Source organism: Capricornis sumatraensis, chromosome 11 (assembly GCF_032405125.1).
Source record: "Capricornis sumatraensis isolate serow.1 chromosome 11, serow.2, whole genome shotgun sequence".
NCBI lineage: Eukaryota > Metazoa > Chordata > Mammalia > Artiodactyla > Bovidae > Capricornis > Capricornis sumatraensis.
Genome location: NC_091079.1, coordinates 91,094,933 through 91,115,568, shown reverse-complemented (window position 1 = coordinate 91,115,568; position 20,636 = coordinate 91,094,933). Strand labels below are relative to the sequence as shown.

General features: G+C 39.9%; 1 protein-coding gene across 1 annotated transcript in view; it reads right to left on the bottom strand.

Annotated features, from left to right (window-relative positions):
- The window catches only part of RUNX1T1 (RUNX1 partner transcriptional co-repressor 1), a 149,923-nt gene that overhangs the window by 121,217 nt on the left and 8,070 nt on the right, over positions 1-20,636 (bottom strand).

The following is a 20,636-nucleotide window of genomic DNA, read 5'->3' as shown; positions in this document are numbered from 1 at the left end:
GTTCTTTGTTTTTTCTGCTTCCAGATTACAATCCCAAGAATCCAATGGACTCCACGTTTTCTGTAAATTTAAAGTATGTGATTTCTGTTTCTCTCTACTTCTTGGCTCAACCCCATATTTATCTATATATACCCTCTACCATCACACAAAAAAGAAAAAAACTAAGAGTAAACTTTTCAATGCCACATGAAACATAAAGAAAACCCAACAGTTATAAAATAGGCAAACACACAATTAGATACATATATGCACATATATACGTGTGTGTTCATACATGTGTACATATACTGTGTGTGTACACACACATCATTTTAAGTAAGCATACTCATGCACACAAGACAGAGAGAGAGAAGAAACTCAGCAGGGTGTTTTTGATACCTGATGCTGAGGCTTGGCATTTACATATTATAACAAATAAAATGCATTAACTTGTTTTAAAATATATCTCTGTCATGCATTTTTGCTTTAAATGTGAATCTTCCATGCTGCAATGGTCACAGAGATATGCCACGTGACTGGAAGAGAGCACGGTTGTAATGGTGGGGGGGCGGGGCACGGTGGTAAAGACCCTCACGCTACATACCTGCAATACACGCACGCTCAAGTTTTAAAATCCAATTTTCTTTTCCAATTTGAAATCTGCACCTTATATATTTTGATCATACTGTTAAACCACATCCCCATACAGATACATAAGGCAGAAAGCAGAGAATTATATCCTCTGTGGAACAAAGTGCTTTCTTCTGATGGAAGATGAACAGAAAGCAATTCTAAAACAAGGGTTGCTGTTATTATTACCAGTTTGTTTCCTTTGTGCTATTAACACCTTCCTTTCTACTCTGGACTTGAGAAATCTTGTTGCTTTTTTTTTTTCCTCTTGAATCTCCCTCCCACCTCCCACCCATCCCCACCCCTCTAGGTTACTAGAGAGCCCCAGTTTGAGTTCCCTGAGTCATACAGCAAATTCCCATTGGCTCTCTATTTACAGACGTTAGTGTATATGCTTCCATCTACTCTCTCCATTTGTCTCACCCTCTCCCTCCTCTCTGGACTTGAGAAATCTAATCAACAAAGATTTGAGTTCTCAAAATATTAATTTTTAGTAACAATAGTACGTTGGTAGGAAGACAGAAGCAGAAGTGAGAGATGTCTCAGCTACTCAGTAGGCTGAACTCCTTGTCTTCTCTTTTGAATTGATGTCTCTCACTAATTACAGGAGAAGAACATCCTAACAGGATGATGAAGACAAATACAGACAGAAACTAAATCATGACTTAGGTTATCTCAAAGGAGCCTATAATTGTACAGAGAATCATTTCACTTTCTCTGGACTTTCAACAACAAAACACCCTCATTTGCCAAAACCTTCTTGGAAACTTCAAGAACAAACCAGTAAGTCTTCATAGGAACCAGAAGAGTAGATGTTATGTGTGTGCTGGAGGTGGGGGTGGGGGGCGTCTGTGTTTCCAGAACACTGGCCACGAAACGTAAATATTTCACTACCCTCTTTTCCATATAGTCAAGCAGGCAGTCACAGGACCTCAAAAACCCCCTCCTAATCACCAGAGTGCCAACCAGTATCACAGAACATTTGTGTTACCTCTCAATCCTTTCTTAGCACGGTTTATCTTTAGTCATCTGTACATCTGTTCCACTCCACTAAGCCTGAAACAGAGCTGGCTGCTGGAGGCATCAACTCTCTGGAATTCACAATACAGGGCTGTCCTTAATTATTAAATGCTGCAGACTTGAAGAAGTCACTTGCCAACTGGGAAACAGTTTACACTTTGTTTACAGTTTTCCGAAAGTTAGATATCACTTTTTTTTTTAATGTGCCTACGGACACATTAAAATGAATTCTACTTAGAAAAGGACATTTACCCACAAGTATTTTTTTTTAATCCAAATCAAACAGAAGAAACAATAAATTGAATAGCATTTTTCCCTCTTTAGTCAACAAACTGTTTCATAAAATACCATCTCTTGTTACAATAAACACAGAAATCGTGGCATAGTTTTTACTCTTTAACTCCAAGTACATCTTATAACAGATGTATTACGAAACATGGCAAGAAGCACAGCAACAAGAAGAGGGATAAAAACAAAATTGGTACTTAATCATTTGCTCTCAAACAAGGGATCTCACAGCCAATCCCACATCCAAAGATTTCAAAGACAATTTCTTAAAATATGTAATACAAATATTATCAACCAGCACTAGAAAAATAAAGAAAAATCTTCACACGAATAATTTATTAGGGAAAAAAAAAAAAAGATTGATTTTTGGCATGTAAGTAAATCACAAAGTCAAAATATTTGTCTGTTCCTTACCTTGACAATATTCAAAGTTCCCCTTTTTCCGGCAGTCACCTATTACTAAACTCAGTGCTCTCCAAGTGTTTCTTTTGACAGATATCATTCTCCACCAATCGCTCTGCTAATTTCCTCTCTCCTTTTCTGACTGGGACAGATATTATGTTCACCAGCCCAGAGATCAATCTTTTCTATTGACAACAACAAAGGGAAAAAAAACGCACATATCACAACCAGTCTGAAGTATTACACCCATCTACTTAAAATACTAAGCCAGTTTTGTTTAAGAAACAGATACAAGCCCTTCTAAATTTTAGAAAAATCCAAAACAACTCCCATTTTCTGATTTCCTCCAAGGCTCTAAATCCTCCAATTATCTTGACTCAAAGCGGGATACTACTCTTCTTTCCTTAAGTTGGGTCTAAAACATACATACATCAATACCTTAAAAGAACACATTAGATTTTACCTGTTTTATTTTTTACAAATTAATCTGTCAGTTATAGCTTCTTTAGAAAATGCTTTTAGACACTGCATTTTTTGTTGTTTTTTTTTTTGGAATTTTACATGCAAGTTAAATCGTGTTTCCAAACAACATGGTATCCCCATTGTTTCACTGTTCTGAAATTTACATACTGCCATCATTCGAAACAACTAATAGCGGTAACTAATCATCTTTATGCAACCAACCAGTTTGAAAATATTAGTAACAGCAATTGTCAGTGAATCGTTTCACCAAAAAAACCAACTTCTACTGCTTTTTATTTTTCCCTAAAGCAATCCAGAGAGCCTCATTTGTCCTGCTGGATCTGTCAGGCTTACCGTTCGTTCGTTCATTCCCAAACGCCCACTATTTATTACTCACCTACTATTACTAGTACCATCACTGCTCTGAATAGAACAAGTATTACTATTTAGTTCTAATAATCCATGAGATATAAATCCACCACAATCATATGCACATAAAGCAATAACTCAATAAATGCAAAAGCATAGATTTATAAAAGCAGTCTCAAAATATTACTAAGGCTATTATTGCCATTTTTTAAGAGACCAAACTCTTCCCTAGAAATGGAAATTGGTGACTACACATGCTCTAATGTACATAAATAAGTTAAAAAAGCAAATGTCCTTTATACACAATATTATGACTCTTCTATCATGTAATCAGTTGTTTCTCATTCTTAATGGCAAAATTTAAATATATATATATTGCAAACAGAAGATAAATAAGTACTATTGGGAAAAAGAAGAAAATGGATACTTTTCTTGGATTGGGGTGTGATTTCTGATATTTAGTGCCTCAACATCAACAAAAAGCACTGGAGAGCCTGATACAGTAAATCCTACCTGTGTGGGCCATATTGAAAAATCTCCATTAAACAAATGAAGGAAGCCAAGTACATACAAATCCCCTAGAGTCTAAGTCTTTTTCCTCCTTCTCATGACTGCTAAACACCAGACTGCTGTCTGGGTTTATTATCAGAAATGGTATAGTGGGTCTCAGTTTTGAGGCACATAAAACTACCATGTGGATAAACTTTTACAAGATAAATCTCTCAATTATAACTGATCTCCCAGTATAGAATATATTGTTTCACTTTTTAACTTCACATGTGTCTGTTTCAATCAGAGTATTCTGAAGTGAATGGAAAAAAGTTGGCAGGAAGATGGTGTTACAAAGTATTTCCAGTGTACATGTTTTTCTTAAATGTTAACATGGCATACAAATATACATTCAGGTAATACACAATGTAAACCTCAAGTTACCCCTGAGGATTCTTCCTACTCAACAATTCTTATATATGAAACATTATATCAGTCAATAAGATAATTCACTTAAAAAAAAAAAAAAACAGGGGCACTAAGACTTGGATTTCTCAAAATAATGATTGGAGTATTACCTTTGTGCTTCATACCTCCAACACAATAAATGGTCTTTTGATATAAAATAACAATAAAATGAGTAATGGTAATGAGCACTAAAGAATACACATTTGGATTGTGATACTTATACACTAAAGTCTATATCACATGCAACAGAAATTTCTCTATCTTTAATATTGCTTTGTTCCAATCCTCAGCCATTAAATCTGCAAAAATCTCATTATGAAGCGAACATACACTGAGACCAGTTTAAAAGCTAAACTCTACCAAGAGTAGAATGCCTCAAACAATTTGTAGTTCTACAAGAGTGTTATTAAAAAGGCTCAACATGCTGTATTACCATGGAAATTGTGGAAAACATACATTCCCAAACAAATATTACTTTTTCTCAATGGTATGAAGTAATGAAAACCACATGTGTAAATCTGCGATCCGTGCAGTAGTTCAAGCTGCAGCTAATAGAAAATACAGAAAGTGAACTCTGCTATATAAAGGATTCTTGTTACAGAAATATAATGTGAAAACCAGATGCAGACAGAAACTCTTAATCACAGATGGGAATGTAATCACTGGCACACAGAATACTTTTTTGATCAATCTTAACCATATGTGCAATGTATTTATTTTCTAAGGAATGCAATAACTTGAGAGAACCTTCTATTTGAATTCAGTTAACCTCATATTTATAATGCTTTTATCTTACTCCCCCATCCCTTCAATGTGTACACTGAGCCAAGGTTTTAAAAGGAAGAGTTGCTGGCCTTGGCAAATCCTTCTTGTATCAGTTTATCTTTCAAAGTTTTAATAGGATGTAAAAGACTACACACATCAGACTCAACCTCAAAAGCGATCAAGTGCAGTTCCCCATTACTGTGTTTCTCAATCACTGCCAGGAATCCCTTCACTGCCTAAACACATTTCTCTTTAGAATTACATCAACATTTGGGGCATCTTTTCCTTTAGTAAATAAGACACAGCTATTCCAAAACTGAGGATTTAACACACCTCTTTTTATCAGTCTGAAGTGAATCAACTCTTAATTTTTCTGTTTCCTTTTCACAAAAACATCTTGTAACATAAAGACTGTCCCTTTACTTTAATAAAAGTACGATTAGTTTTCTGTTCCACAAAAGGAACCCGCGATATCATAACCAACTTAGAAAACATTTTATCTCAGTAAGCACAGCCCCTAGTACTGGGCTGTATAGCCTACAACCTGTCAAGGCCTCCACAATCTCATTTGTAGGACAATTCTATATCCCCCTGCTTTGAAACAGCCTCACTTAGGACTACATTCAACTTCTAACAGGAAATGACTGGGACACTGTTATTTGGCTGTCCCTTATCAGAGGCACCCCACTCCAGTACTCTTGCCTGGAAAATCTCATGGACGGAGGAGCCTGGTAGGCTGCAGTCCATGGGGTCGCTAAGAGTCGGACACGGCTGAGCGACTTCACTTTCACTTTTCACTTTCATGCACTGGAGAAGGAAATGGCAACCCACTCCAGTGTTCTTGCCTGGAGAATCCCAGGGACGGGGGAGCCTGGTGGGCTGCCATCTATGGGGTCGCACAAAGTCAGACATGACTGAAGCAATTTAGCAGCAGGAGCAGCAGCAGCAGCATCAGAGGTCACATGAACTAAATTTCAATACTCCAACTGCACAAGATTCCTTAAGCTTCTATGACATATACCCATCCTGAGTCTCCTTCTTTCTTCTAACTATTCACTCCCTGATATATGCATAGAAACAGAGTCCTTCTTCTTGCCTCATTCTGACATTCAAGACCCACCATGATTTGACACTAATCTGCATCTTTTCAGCCTCTGCTCCATCCATCCCCTTAGAGGGGGCAGCTCTTCAGTGGATAAACTCCCATAGAACGCAACATCTCATCTTTATGGATTTGTCCATTAACTCCTCCAGACTAGTAGACGACGCTTCTTCTCAACTCAGGTTTCCCTCAAGTGTAACCTCAGAGACGGTTTCCCTCCTGTCCAAAGTCAAGTCTCTCCACTACCAGAAGCACCCCCCACCATTCTCTCCAACATTGGTTTTTTAATTGTCTTCATTGCATTTAACACTATGGTGAATAATGTTACAACTGTTTCTATTGTATGCCTCCTACTCCTAAACTATAAGGTCCATTAGAGCAGGGGTCTTGTCTGTTTTGCTCATTACTCTATCTTCCATACTTAAAACTGTACTTGGCACCTAAGGAGAATGAAAGAGATGAATTCCACCTAATAAAACGCTATAAAGGTCCAATTCACACCCAATGAGCATCACAAACATTTCCGTGACCAGTCTCAAGGTCTACGATCATTCTTTCTTCTTTAAATTGTAACAGCATTTATGGTCTATATCAGGATGGGCAAACTTTATCTTCCAGATACTGTTCATACAAGCCTATTCCCATCAATACTGTACAAACCCAGGCTGCTATGGAAATCACGCAGGGCATCCACAGCTGAGAAGCCAGCCCTTCCTCCCAGAATAAGCACCAGGAAACCACGATTAAGGACTGCAAGTAGCATTAAGTCCATACAACCTTTCAGGTTGTTATGCATAGACTTATACCCCAGTTGAGTTTACCAAGCGGGCTTCCTGCTCTGGAAAGGGATCCCATCTTATTCTCCTCCTGTCTTCAGACCTTCCGTTCAGTTCAGTTCAGTCACTCAGTCGTGTCCGACTCTTTGTGACCCCATGAATTGCAGCGCGCCAGGCCTCCCTGTCCATCACCATACCTTGATGCAATGTATGCATTTTGTTGTAACAGACATGAGAGGGGCCAGGTTTAATCAACAGTCTTCAAGCCCAGTGCCTGACTCACAGAAGGAGTTCACTCAATACTGGCTGAGGGAACAAAGGAATAAAAGATAACTTACGCTACCTTGTCTTTCTTCCAGCTTCTTCCTCTTATTGTGATAAAGCACTATTTTAAAATGCTTCAGATACTTTAAAATATTTTAAAACACTTCAGTATTTAAAGATTAAAAAATTAAACAGAAGGCAGGTGACTGATCTATGAATTATTTTTAGTTAAGGTGACAACATAGGATGATAGTTAACAAACCAGGCAACTGAAAAGAGTAGGAAGCTCTAAAATTTCTCCTCTGATATAGATATAATCTTCAATAAAATAAAATCTCCTAGAATGACTGTTTCTTAGCTACACTGACCACTTAGAAGCCCACTCCACACAGATGGACTGGAATTTCAGGTCTTAACACTTACGAGCTATTTGACCTTGAAACAAGTCACTTAACCTTTCTAAGCTTTAGATGTAAATCTCTACAACAGGATGATTATACCTAACTCACCAGGATGAAAGAAGAGATAATCAATTGAGAGCAGAAAGGAGGCAATACCTATTTTAATATTATCATTTAAAGCATTAAAGCACTAGGTCACTATTCAAAAATGATCTCGTGTAATCACAAAAATCTTTTCTGAGAGTCACTGCTGTGCTAAATTATGGTCAGTCAACAACACCAAAATATGTGGACGTAAGCTGCAGGTCCCTAAACATTTTGCAGTGGAAAAAAATAAATAACCACAAGCTAATGTTTCGTGATTCTTTTCCTCATCTAATTTCATCTGTGAAGATCACCTAGAGGATAAGCAAAGAGAGAACCAATTATTTCCAAAGATTGGTTTCTCCAAATAAAGGCATCTGTTCCATCCCGGAAACTTACACACAAAAGAAAAACAAGACTGTGAAAGTATATGCATTCGTGGTTGATGGCCACATAGCTAAAAAAAAAATCTGTGATTCTCCAACTGCAAATATGGTCTGGTTGCTGCTGTTCCTCAACAGCTGGTATCTCTCTCTCTCTCTCCTTCCTTCCCTTTCTTTTCTCCCTCTCTTCTTGCATCAGAAACACGTAAAGCTGTTGCTATAGTTCTGTACTCCAAACGGTAACTTTCCTAAGCACAGTGAGAAGTTTTGACAATTTTCCATTTTAATTCCCAACTGCAGTCTCTGTGGCTGGCTCTGTCCACGGGTAAAAAGAATGGGACGTTAGGATTTGACGACTGCCAGCAGAGCGGTAGTGAGGTCTAGAGCAGAGGAGCCTGGGAGTCAGAAAACCTTGGTTCAGACCTCAGCCCACCACTCAGGCAGGGTGATCTTGGGCAAGCAAGGAAGCCTCTAGGAGTGACTTGCAAATGAGCTCACTCGCAGGTGAGTATTAAATAAGGCAACATGTGATCGTCACTCCATGAAGGCATTCACTGGACCTCTTCCCCCACATACATCTGGCAAATTGAGAGAGAGGGGGAGAAGGAGTTAGGGTACTCAGGAAAAGTGCTCAGCCTGAGATCTGTCCAGAAAACAGACGTGGCAAACCCAAGGAAGGACCAGCAGGAGCCCCTAGCACCTAAGGGCTCAAAGGGGGGCTTGGGAGAAGGAAAGCTGGGAGTCACAAAGATGGTTTTTAGCCTTGCTGGGTCCCTGACCCAAGGGACAGTTCCAGCTCAGAAATATGTGCATGTGTAAAACATTCTGTGTATAATTTCAGGGAGCTCATCCTTTACACAAAGTATAATTATGAGCCATAGGGTAAAAAAAGAAAGAAAACAGGTTAAGATATGCATTTATGAACACACAGGTGACTTAAGCACTTCAGAGTGCCCAGGGCTGCTACACATGAGAGTGCTTTTCGGTTGCTAAAACTTAAAGGTAAAATATGGTGGCAATAAACTGAACATTCTATGATAAGAGAACACAATAACAAGGGGCCAAGGCGGGAAAGGACTGGGAAAGAAATGACATGATCTTGCAAACAAAGATTTCACTTTGGTCTTAGCAATGAAATATTTGAGGACAGTATTAAGTAAATAACTGGAATTCAAGGTAGGAACTGTCACCAGACATTTAATAAAGCATCAAAAAGTACCCCCAGCTGTTCCTGGCTCCTACCTTTAAGGAGTTTACAGATCAGGAGAGAAGTCTGAATCACATGGATAGCAGAAAAATGTTAGATGTGATAAACTCTATCTTTGAAGAAGAGATAGAAGGTATCTTCTTCAAGGAGATCAAACCAGTCCTTGCTAAAGGAAACCAGTCCTGAATATTCACTGGAAGGAATGATGCTGAAGCTCCAATACTCTGGCCACCTGATGCAAAGGACTGACTCATTGAAAAAGACCCTGATGCTGGGCAAGCGTGAAGGCAGGAGGAGAAGGGAGGGACAGAGGATGAAATGGTTGGATGGCATCACTGACTTGATGGACATGAGTTTGAGCAAGCTCTGGGAGTTGGTGATGGACAGGGACTGTGTGACTGAACTGAACTGACTTGAAGAAGAGAGTTCATGGAAATTTGAATACTTTCATTAGCAAGAGAGGAGAGCACAAAGCAGATCCCCTGTAGAAACAAGTCTTAATTAAGGCTGAGGTGAGGAAGGCTAGCAAATCAGGGGCACTGTCTGACTTGAACATCTGTATATCCCCCAGGCATTAAACAGGACCACACTCTCCATTAAGTATTTGTTGAGTGAAGGTGACTAAGAAGGAACAGCCACACAGAGGGGAAGATCCTACAGGGGGCTTCCAGAAGATAGTGGTGGCCAGTTCGAGAGTGGTCAAGTCAGATGCCAAGCACAAGCAAGTCTTTCTGAAATGGTACTGTGCTTCGCACACATCATCTCACACAATCCACTGGACAACATTATGGGTCACGTCATTATTATCCAGTTGAGAATTATTTCCAGATGAAGAGTAGGAGTTTCAACAAGTGGCAAAGCACTGGGGAGTTGGGTCTCTTCACTTCTCCACTTGACTGCTTTCTAGTAGAGAAGAGAAGGGCCTCGTCTTTCCCCCAGGAAGGGCAGAATCCTAGAACTATCCATCCAAAGCTGATGCTACAGTCTCTAACTTTACAGTGAGTGAAACAGATACGAGGTCTGCAAAACACTCAGAAGACCAAAAGACATGCAACAAAAATTCTCCTTCCAACCACCAATGCCTCAGCCCCACTTTCTTCCCATAGTGCAGTGCAAGTTGCTCAGTCGTGTCAGACACTTTGTGACCCCATGGACTATACAGTCCATGGAATTCTCCAGGCCAGAATACTGAAGTGGGTAGCTTTTCCCTTCTGCAGGGGATCTTCCCAACCCAGGGAGCGAACCTAGGTCTCGCGCATTACAGGAAGATTTTTTACCAGCTGAGCCACAAGGGAAGCCCAAGAATACTGGAGTGGGTAGCCTATCCTTTCTCCAGTGGATCTTCCCGACCCAGGAATCAAACCGGGGTCTCCTGCATTCCAGGTGGATTCTTTACCCACTGAGGTATCAGGGAAGCCCCTTCTTCCCATAAAGCAAATACTATTATCAGATTCATATGCACACTTCTCCCACAATTGGAAGCTTTTGTATTTCTTTGGTACTACCTTTTTTGTACAAAAGTAGCATACTATATATACATTGCTCCCTGCTTTTTTTCATTTCACGGTATATCTCAGGAATGATTCATATTAACATATATAAATTGGTCATTATTTTAAGAAAAAAGTCTTAAAAGATTCAATTCTGACAGCTTTTATCCACAAACTCTGATTTTAGTTTAAGTTCAAAGTGTAAAAAGAATTGCCAGTGTTTTCAAATTAAACAATACTAAACAAAGCAAGGTGAAAGTCCCTGAAATAATATTATATTGGTGAACCAGACCCTGAAAGTCCTACATTTTGTTGTTGTTGTTTCCTCCAATAACTAAAATTCTTTAAATAGGGGGGGACAATTAACAGTGAGCAATTTAATCACAAGAATTGAATACTGCCCCTTAACATATAAAAGGGACTCCTTTACTTTTCCAATAGGAGGCCTCCATTATAAATCAAAAGATTGTGATCCCACACATGATAGTATTTTGTTTACAGTCTGCTGACTGTGAAACACACAAAGATGAGTGTATCAATTTTAGTAATATTTAAATTCATTTTTGTTCATCTAATTTAATGTGTATTTGGAAAATGTCCCTGTGTGAAAAAAGTATTTGATCTGCAGACAAAGATTGGAGTACTAAATGAATGAAGGTAGGTTCAAAGGCCCCCTTGAAACTCCCATCCCCCGGGAATACTGAGGACAGAGTCTGAGACACACTGCTGTATAATAAGCACAGCCTCCGCCCTGCCATCACCTCCTCCTTGACTCCTTACACTCTGGTCCCTGCTTTTTCTCCTTTACATACTAGAATTCAAAGAAATGTTTATAAAGTATTCCCTAAACAAAAGGCTAATGCTTGAGATACTTAAAACAGATAGGCTGCTCCGGTGGAACGCTAAAGGTCCAGATCCAGCCCTCCCGATCACTTTTTATTCTACCAGGTAGCCTGCAAAATGGAAGAACGCTCAAAGAACAGTTTCGAAATCCATGCAACGAGCCAAAGCACAGAGGGAGCCAAGTCCCAGGCCAATCAGTAATCTATCCTCCATGCAAGCACTACTCTTTGAGGAAAATCTGCCAAGTGACAGCCCCATTAACATTTCCCAAAGTAGCTGGACCACAAGAGACACTCAGTTGGGTTCTGAGGCTGCTTTCTGGAGGCTGTGACTGTATGAGTCTATGAAGGGTAAGTAAACTGTCCCTTAAACTCTATAGCTCAGTTTGTAAAGAATCTGCCTGCAATGTGGGAGATCCCAGTTCCATTCCTGGGTTAGGAAGATCCCCTGGAGAATGGATAGGCTACCCACTCCAGTAATCTTGGGCTTCCCTTGTGGCTCAACTGGTAAAGAATCCGCCTGTAATGTGGGAGACCCGGGTTCGATCCCTGAGTTGGGAAGATCCCCTGGAGAAGGGAAAGTCTACCCACTTCAGTATTCTGGCCTGGAGAATTCCATGGACTGTACAGTCCATGGGGTCACAAAGGGACACGACTGAGAGACTTTCATTTCACTTCACTGCGCAAATTCTGGCAAGCTAAATACAATGGACATCGAATCTGAGTTGTCATCACTTCCCCCTCTCTAAATTCAGCCATATCCAAGTCCTAATTATTTTTCTTTGCAATGTCTCTAGCATCTGCCTATTCCTCCTTATCCCACAAACCCATTTCTGGCCATTCTTCTACAAATATCTAACATTTAAACTACTGCAAAGCCAGTTCCCTACCTGGCCTTGGTCTTCCCTCATTCCATCCACTCCAATCTGGCCCACCAGAATCAGACCAAGTCTTCAGAAACACAACTTTAACTAGGTCCATGATTTCCTGTTGCCTTTTTATTTTTTTCTGCTCTGGGTTTATTAAAGTCTATTTTACCATGGCATTCTTTATTCGAGTTACAGATGTACACTACCATGGGTGAGACAGACAGCTGGTAGGAAGCTGCTGTGAAGCCCAGGAACCTCAGCTGGGTGCTCGGTGACACCTAGACAGTGGAACGGGGGCCAGGATGGGAGGGGGGTCCACGTGGGAGGGGACACGTGTGCACGTAGCTGATTCACTTCCCTGGACAGTGGAAACTAATGCAACGTTGTAAAGCAATTATACTACAATTAAAAAAAAAAAGTTCAACTGGGAAACCTAATATAGAGAGCATCTGTGATAAAGAACAGAACTATTCTGGTTTCTCAGTGCTAAGAGGATGAACAATCTGGGCAGCCTCCACACCACCTCCCAATCCTAAGGGGTCCCACTAGACACAGAAGTTTTTTTTAAACTTCTGGTTTACTGAGAAGACAAAGCTTAAATCAAATGCCTGGTAGTCCAAACATTTATGATCTTGCTGCTCATTTCCCAAGCCTCACCCAAGGGTCCTTTTTGCTGGATCCACATTAATTTATTCTCTCTCTGCCTCTACCCACCCCACCCAACATACCTCTCCCAAGGCCTTTGCCAATCACCATTCTTACTTTATAACTGCCCACAACCCCATTACAATAACATCGCCTTGATAATCCCTACCTCTCTTAAAACAAACTTAAAATTTCAATTCACTCCTAAATCTCATTTATTATACCATCTAACCAGCAAATAATAAAGCCTCTTCATCTTCTGTAGCTATCTGATTTGTCCTGAGTGGGTTTATTATCCTTCAGTGGGAACTGGGTCTACTACCTGTTCTGTGTCTCTAATATAGAAAGCATTTGTGATAAAGAACAGAAAAATTCTGGTTTCACAATGCTAAGACGATGAATGGAAGGGCCTGAACCCGGACTGGGCAGCCTCCACGCCACCTCCCAATCCTATGATAGTATATGGGAAAGTACTGCTACTTTATTTCAGGTTTACAACCAAAAGCAAAAACCTTAATTTTCTTTCAAATATTCTAAAATGTTTCATTACCAAGGCTACCCCCAACAACATATGCCTTTAAGACAGTCAAATTAGCTTTAATGGGTTGCTCACTTTATTGCTTTTCATTTATGTTTTTCTCTGATATTTTACACCCACTTTCTCTTGCCAACTCAAAGCTTGATATGGATAAGTCAATGGCGACTGATCACATTTACTTTCCATTTAGACCTGAACGCACCTAACCTACCCTGATTCAGACAAAAGGATTTGAATTCATTCTCCACATTTGTTTCCCATCAGAGGTCAAGTGTGGATATCATTTCTAAATAAACCTAGCTAGAGATGAGGATGAAAATGTGTGACAGGTAGGCAAAGAGGTTTGGCAATAAAGAATACTTGCCTGACACATGATAAAAGTTACAGAATTCTAACATCACTTGAAAAGAACACTTTCACAGGAAAGAAGGATTACTATATCAGTCTGATAAACACCACAGTTCCAGTCCCAATATCATCTGCTGTTCTTCCCAGCTGTGTTTGCTCATCACTGTGTACATAACATATGCATAGATTCAGAAAATAAACTAGCAGTCTTTCATGACCTGTCTTACAGCTCACATCTTTCTGTATGTTCAGGTTAGGGGAAGGGGTATAGTGCATCTAGTTTTAACAAAGTAGAGGAACCAGCTTCCTAAGACCTTGTATTTAAAGCACAGTTTGCACCATGCTTACCACAATGTTCAGTAGGAGAGGACTTCCCAATTGCTGATATTCCACTTGCCAAGTCAGATGTGCATTTGAAATGCTCACAGCAATGCTGCTATGCTAGCGCCCTGGCACAACCCTTAAGCCAGTCTTTGCGGGTACCATCATCTACTTCCCTAATACCTCTCTCAACTCTGACCTGCACGTCCCCAGGTATACTCCCCACAAGGTCTAGCAGAAAGGACGTCCCAAACACTAACATCAGCTAATTTTCTCTCCTGGAGCTCTACTAGAGCTGGCCACAGCAAAGCTCATCAATGGGCTGGCAACGTCTCCTCTGTCATTAGTGGTCCCATAACTCTGGATAGCTTATCTTTAGACAAAGTGCCATTACATCTCCTGGTAACATTTTCTCTATTATTTCTCTGATGTAGTATTCAATTCAGTCAAGTCAGGTCTCAACAGTTCACAGCATACATACTTTTAAGACATTCACTTTTATGACAAAGAACTTGAGTTTGGCCTCCCACCAAATTTCAAATGCCAACGCAAAAACTTTCTACAACCTATGAAGCAACAGTGGTTCCTGTGGTTTCCATTTCTAGAGACACATGAACCTCATGTAACTTCCATGTCCTTCCTCGTAAACAGCAGAAGTTTCCACTGCCATCCTGAATGATGACAAAGGGCTTAATCAAATCAGAAGTATAAAAATGTAATAGTTCCTAAATTCCAAAGAAATCCAGCCCAGGTTCACGATTAGTAACTTCACAAATTAGCATTAAACTTTTAACAAGGTCCATTTTTTAAGTCAAAGTACAAAAATCAGGGTCATTGGTAGTCACTGGTCTCTCCATCACTTTTAGAAGCAACAGCAGACTGTTCCTTCAGACAACAGATAGCTTCTTGGTCTTTTGCACTTAACATCTGATTCCTAGGCAAAAATGATAAGGTGCCCTTGTTGGTTTAAACAAGCTATTACTTACCAGGTTCTCTCCACAAATGGTTTAAAGAGGTCATTTTCTACATCTCCAGGGACTTGGGTCCAAACCTTGAGACTGTGGGGTGCAGGAAAAGCCTGGTAAGCACTGAAGTGAGCCTTCAGTCCCTCAGCCCTGGCCCCAGGCACCAAGTTCACCTTAGGTGAGGTGAGGGGCAAGTATACAGGCTGTTTTATTTGTGCAAGACCTAAAATGTTTCAGTTCCTTCTCACTCTGTAGAAAGATTCTTTCCTCCATCACTCACCTCTGAAAGGACTGTAGTAACAACTAAAATCTCAGACAATCATCTGAGATCCAGGATGGCTATGAGAAAAATGGCACAGTCTTCTCCACACCTCTTCTTTATAACAAACAGTGGGGAGCTGAGGACATTCTGCCCTGATTCTATTTCCCAGTGGTACGCAGATTAGTAATACCCCCAACTCAGAAATGAAAATACAAGGATTTATTTTTTCATTTTCTTAACCACGGGAAATTCCTGAAAGCCTACTCGTAATATGCTAGGTAGACCTGTATAGATGAGAGCTGGGAAGCCTCGTGATCGAAAAGTCTGCCCATCATTTGCTCCTGAAGCTGGAGTGCACCTGAGGCCACCCAGCAAGTCAGTGACTGAACTGGAAGGGGAACCTCAGTTTGCCTGTCCCAGGGAATGCACACACACGAGGTCCTTCGTTTCCTAACAGAGTGCTTTATGCTACATAATCAGTTATAAGTTCAAGATGGTCCAGACTCCCTCTCCTCTTAGTCGTGACGAGGAAGTGGACCCAGCCAACTGGGAGATGCTGAGATGGAGTAGAGTGAGCAAACTGCCTGAGACGGGCCAAGCCGCAGGGACTAAGAACATGGAGCGGAAGACGGCCCTGGAGTGCTGAATGAGACCAGCAGAGAGAGAGGTCCCAAGGCCACGTACAATGCAGGAAGGCGGCATTCTGATGACAGAACAGCATTCAGTAATGGAAAAACCCGCATCAGGAGGATGAGGGATACAGAGTGCATAAGCGTGCTAAGTCGCTTCAGCTGTGTCCAACTCTTTGCGATCCCATGGACCGTAGCCCACCAGGCTCCTCTGTCCATGGGATTCTCCAGGCAAGAACACTGGAGTGGGTTGCCAAGTCCTCCTCCAGGGGATCTTCCCAATCCAGGGATCCACCTGCATCTCTTATGTCTCCTGCATTGGCAGATGGTTCTTTACCACTAGCGCCCCCTGGGAAGGGGCATATAGGGTGGCATACATTTGGGCATATCCTAGGATATCTGCTAGCCGGGAGCCTACTCTTGATTCCTAGGTTGGAGGCAAGGGCAAACATAAGGAAAACAGTGGATGTATAGCTCATGACTGCTAAAGAGCGCATAAAGCCTAGTATCAGAGAATATGTCTCTGTTGGACCTTGGGAACAGAGCAGGTAATTAAATTTGGGGAACCTAAGGAAACCTCAGTGTTCCAAATTGGAGCAAAAGGTCAAAGCAGAAGAGCAACTAAAGCTAGTTTTAGAGTGATGGACTGTATCTCTTTGAAACGAAGAAAGTGAAATGCTGGTTAACCATTTACTTAAAATCAGTGACGACACTATCTGTGAAGGTGAGTGCCAGGCTCACAGTGGCTCTCCAACGTCTGCCAGCTTCCCTACCTTCTCCCAAGACGAACAACTAGGTGGCAGCCCTCGAACGCCTCGAAGCCCCGGGTTAAAAGATGAATGCATCTAGTCAATCACGTTCCATAAGGCACTGGGAGGTGTTCAGACTGTTGGACACACGACAGGAAAGCTTTACACCTGTACTCTCCACAGTCAACAAGAGCTGTAGCCTAGAGGCCCCATTCACCCAAGTACAGACTTGTCTTAGGGACCCTGGCCAATATGGAGCCCACAAAAAGCAACCTGTTTCACGAGTTCCATTATACAGGTAACCTCAATTAGAACTATCAAAGCAGAGGGATTGTAAGTAGGTCTCTTACAGTTAGTGAAAATGTTAGTGGTTCTAAGCAAGACTGATGGTTTTAAGTGTTTTCAAACAAAAGTATCTCACACCTTAAACCTCAACCACAGGGCATTACTTTCTCAGCGGTTCTGATATAAAAGCCTGAACATGACTTGATCAAGTATGGACATTCTGAAAAGAGTCACAGGAAGCTCTTCCCTGCTCATGTCAGATAAGGTACTGAGGCTTCAACACCGATTGCAGTTCAACACAGAAACAACACACTAGAAGGCCATACAGAAAAAGTGATGGGGCTGCGTCTGTGAAATAAACCTTCTTCACTGATACACGACTCCGGTGACATTTCTTGAGAGTGGCAAAGTGATTGGGGCTACACCAGACAATATACCCACCAAGGAATATACCCAAATCTCTGACATTATGCCAGCAACAACATGCCACAACTGGGCTTCAAACTGGAAATTACATTCTTTATAAGAATTATTCTCAGTTGTACATGTGATCACAAGTATATACAATGCTGTTCTTCAAAAAACCTCTTCTTTCGATTGGTGTTTCAGAAGAAACATTTGTTAATATCAAATATGCTACTGTGTCACAGTTTCTGTTTTCCCTTGTATCCTTTGAAAATATTCTCAGTTTATCTTTGAAGAGTGAGTGTGTCTGGCAATTGAAGTGTGAAGGTACAAGCTATATAGCCTCTAACTGACCCAAAGCAGTGATCATGCTTCACCCTAGACAAATTACTATACCACAAGTCCACTCAACTGCAATTGTGGATGGAGCCAATATTAAACCTGATCCAAATTTTATAGATCTTCCTTCTACCTTAATTCTCTATGTCCAGTTTTGTATGACTAGTATTGCCATTTATTTTCTTTCTGTAGGGATAAAGTATTATTTTTATTATTGTTATTCATGTTAGAGTTCTTTTTAATTAATATTGAGTAATTTTTTAAACATGTCTTTCCTAGAAATGTCACTAGTAAAATGCATCCAATTTTTCTCTAATGTGGTGCTTTCCCTGTCCATAAAACTTATTTGATAGCAGTACTATAGAAGCTAAAGCTTTTGTATGCAGGCACTCAAGCATAATTTAATCATTTTATTTAAGCATGAAAAAAATTATTCTGAAAGCCCTGTTAGGTAAAATATCCCTGATTAATTTAAACTTACATTTACAGGTATATTAAAGGTGAAATAAATCACAGAATGCCCAGTATGCAATGGAATAGTGTTAACTTTGTTATAATAGTCAGCAATAAGTTAAAAATTGGAGTTAGAGAATGTTAAGGAATAACTCTCTCAATTTAAGTAACTTCATTTAAACAGGTTACTTTAAAATAAATTTTGTTTTATGTGAAACCATTTTATATTACAAGGATTTCCACCTATGGAAATCTCTTTCATAGTCAAACGAGATGAGGTCCTAATTGCATAATACCATTTATCTGCTGAGGATAAAAGTGCCAACAAATGAAAATGCACATTAGGCAAGAGATTGTCAGAATAGAAAATTGTCTTTTTTTTTATTTTTTTTTTGTTTTTTTTTTGTTTTTAAATAACCCACTCACATTAACAAAAGACTGCAGTAGCTTCCAAATTATAGGCTGTTATTTTTAGTGGAAGTAGTTCAATATTCATATTGGAGCAGATGTAGCAGTTTAACAAAACAGCTCTTCAAATCCTGCACAAATTGAAAACAGGAAAACTGATTGCATTTTCTCTTATCACTTTCCTTTTCTGAATTGACACTTTGGCCTTCTGAAAATTTACACATGGCTTTCATCTCAACAGCACCTGCTGATCAAACAGAAACCTAACATTTTCATGAAAATGGTATAAAGGACTAGTTTTGTTCAAAATGTTGTAAAGGGCATCAATTGCCTAACCTGATGACAAGAACTGCTGGGTATAAGGCATATTCATAATAGTTTTATATTTTCACTGAACTTTAAAAAAATACATTAAGTCCCTTCTGGTTTTTCCCATGTTCACTTTTCATACAATTCAAATTTCTTTGACTCAAGGTCTGCCTAAAACTTAGTTTTATTATCCAAAGACTATGGAAAATGTGTAAAAGGGTAGATTACACTAAGACGTAGAATACTGAGTATTTTCTCTGTCACTGCTTAGAATACACATGTTTATCTATCCATACTGCGTTCTATTCAGTCACATGAATGTAAAATATACACATTCTGCTTTCATATTCCACCCACAGAAAAAGGAAAGCCAGACCCTCTTTTTGAAGGGGACTTACACATTTCTTTAAACAGATACAGATTTAGCAGGTGCTTGAATATCCCCAACTGGAGAAAAATGGATGTCACCTGAGCACAAGCTATCTGAAAGATGTGACCAACCCATTCAATGTAAATGTCTCTGGAAGGTAAAGGTGAAGCTTGAAAATGGGTATTCCTATATGTAAAATACAGGGACTGACAGCTAAGGAGCTCCTCAGACTTTCAAATAAAACTATATCACATATTTATCTGTTACCCCTGATTCTAAGTGAAATTAAAGATGTCCCTAAGAAATGTTCTCTGTCAGCTCACTAGCAAAAGATCTCTATCCTTCTGAAGGATTCCAGGCTGTCTATTCCCATTCTGCCTGGGTGACAAGGTAACCCCAGGCAGAAATGACATACAGTAAATATATGTGCCACTCCGGCCAGCTGGACTGTGAATTTCAGTGTCTCATCATGCTCACTGAGGTAAGAGCAAACCTGAAATGTCAATATGTTCAGTCAACGGAAGTGAAATAATGGGACTCTATTGTCTTACCCAATCGATCTGCTGCTGTCAACAAGGAAACATGCCCCCCTGCCTTCAAACAAATTTTAATTAGGCTCTTAGTTACTGGATCATATTTACCTATGAAAATAGTTATCCTGACTATGTGTAGGAAGCAAAACAATTGTTTTTCCCACTTTTACCCATTTTAAAAACCTTTTAAAGTTGATGCTGTAATCTTTAAACACACTCAACTGTATTAACATGTTTCAAATTAAACAGGTTTATTAAATATTTTAAAATTATTTTCAGTTTAAACCAATTCTAAGGGGGGGGGGGGAATCCCATAGTTTAAATTCAACATGCAAATCTACCTTACAGTCTTGATTTTTGTTCCCTCTGGACCTAGTTGAAATCATACTATAAAATCAACTAATTCCACATTAAAAGTATGTTTCATTTGCTCCTCTCACTCATCCAAGTACTACCATTAGCATCAATTCACCACCCATTCAAAACATGTCACACCGAACCAAACACAAACGGTCAATTCCAAAAGCCTCAACCGATTTTGCTCGGTTTATCAATCCTACAAATAAGGGGTAAATGAAACTCTTGTTATAAGAAGGGAGACGGTGCTAAGGAGGGCAGGAGGTGGGGGTGAAAAGAATATAAGGCATTCAAGCCATTGCGATTTTCCCTTAAGTTCTACAGACTTTGAATGCAAAGAAGGGACACAGTCTCACCTTAACATCAAAATAAAATGGAACTAATCAAGTTGTTAAGCAGCTTCTTCTTTCCCCCTCTTCATCCAAAGGCT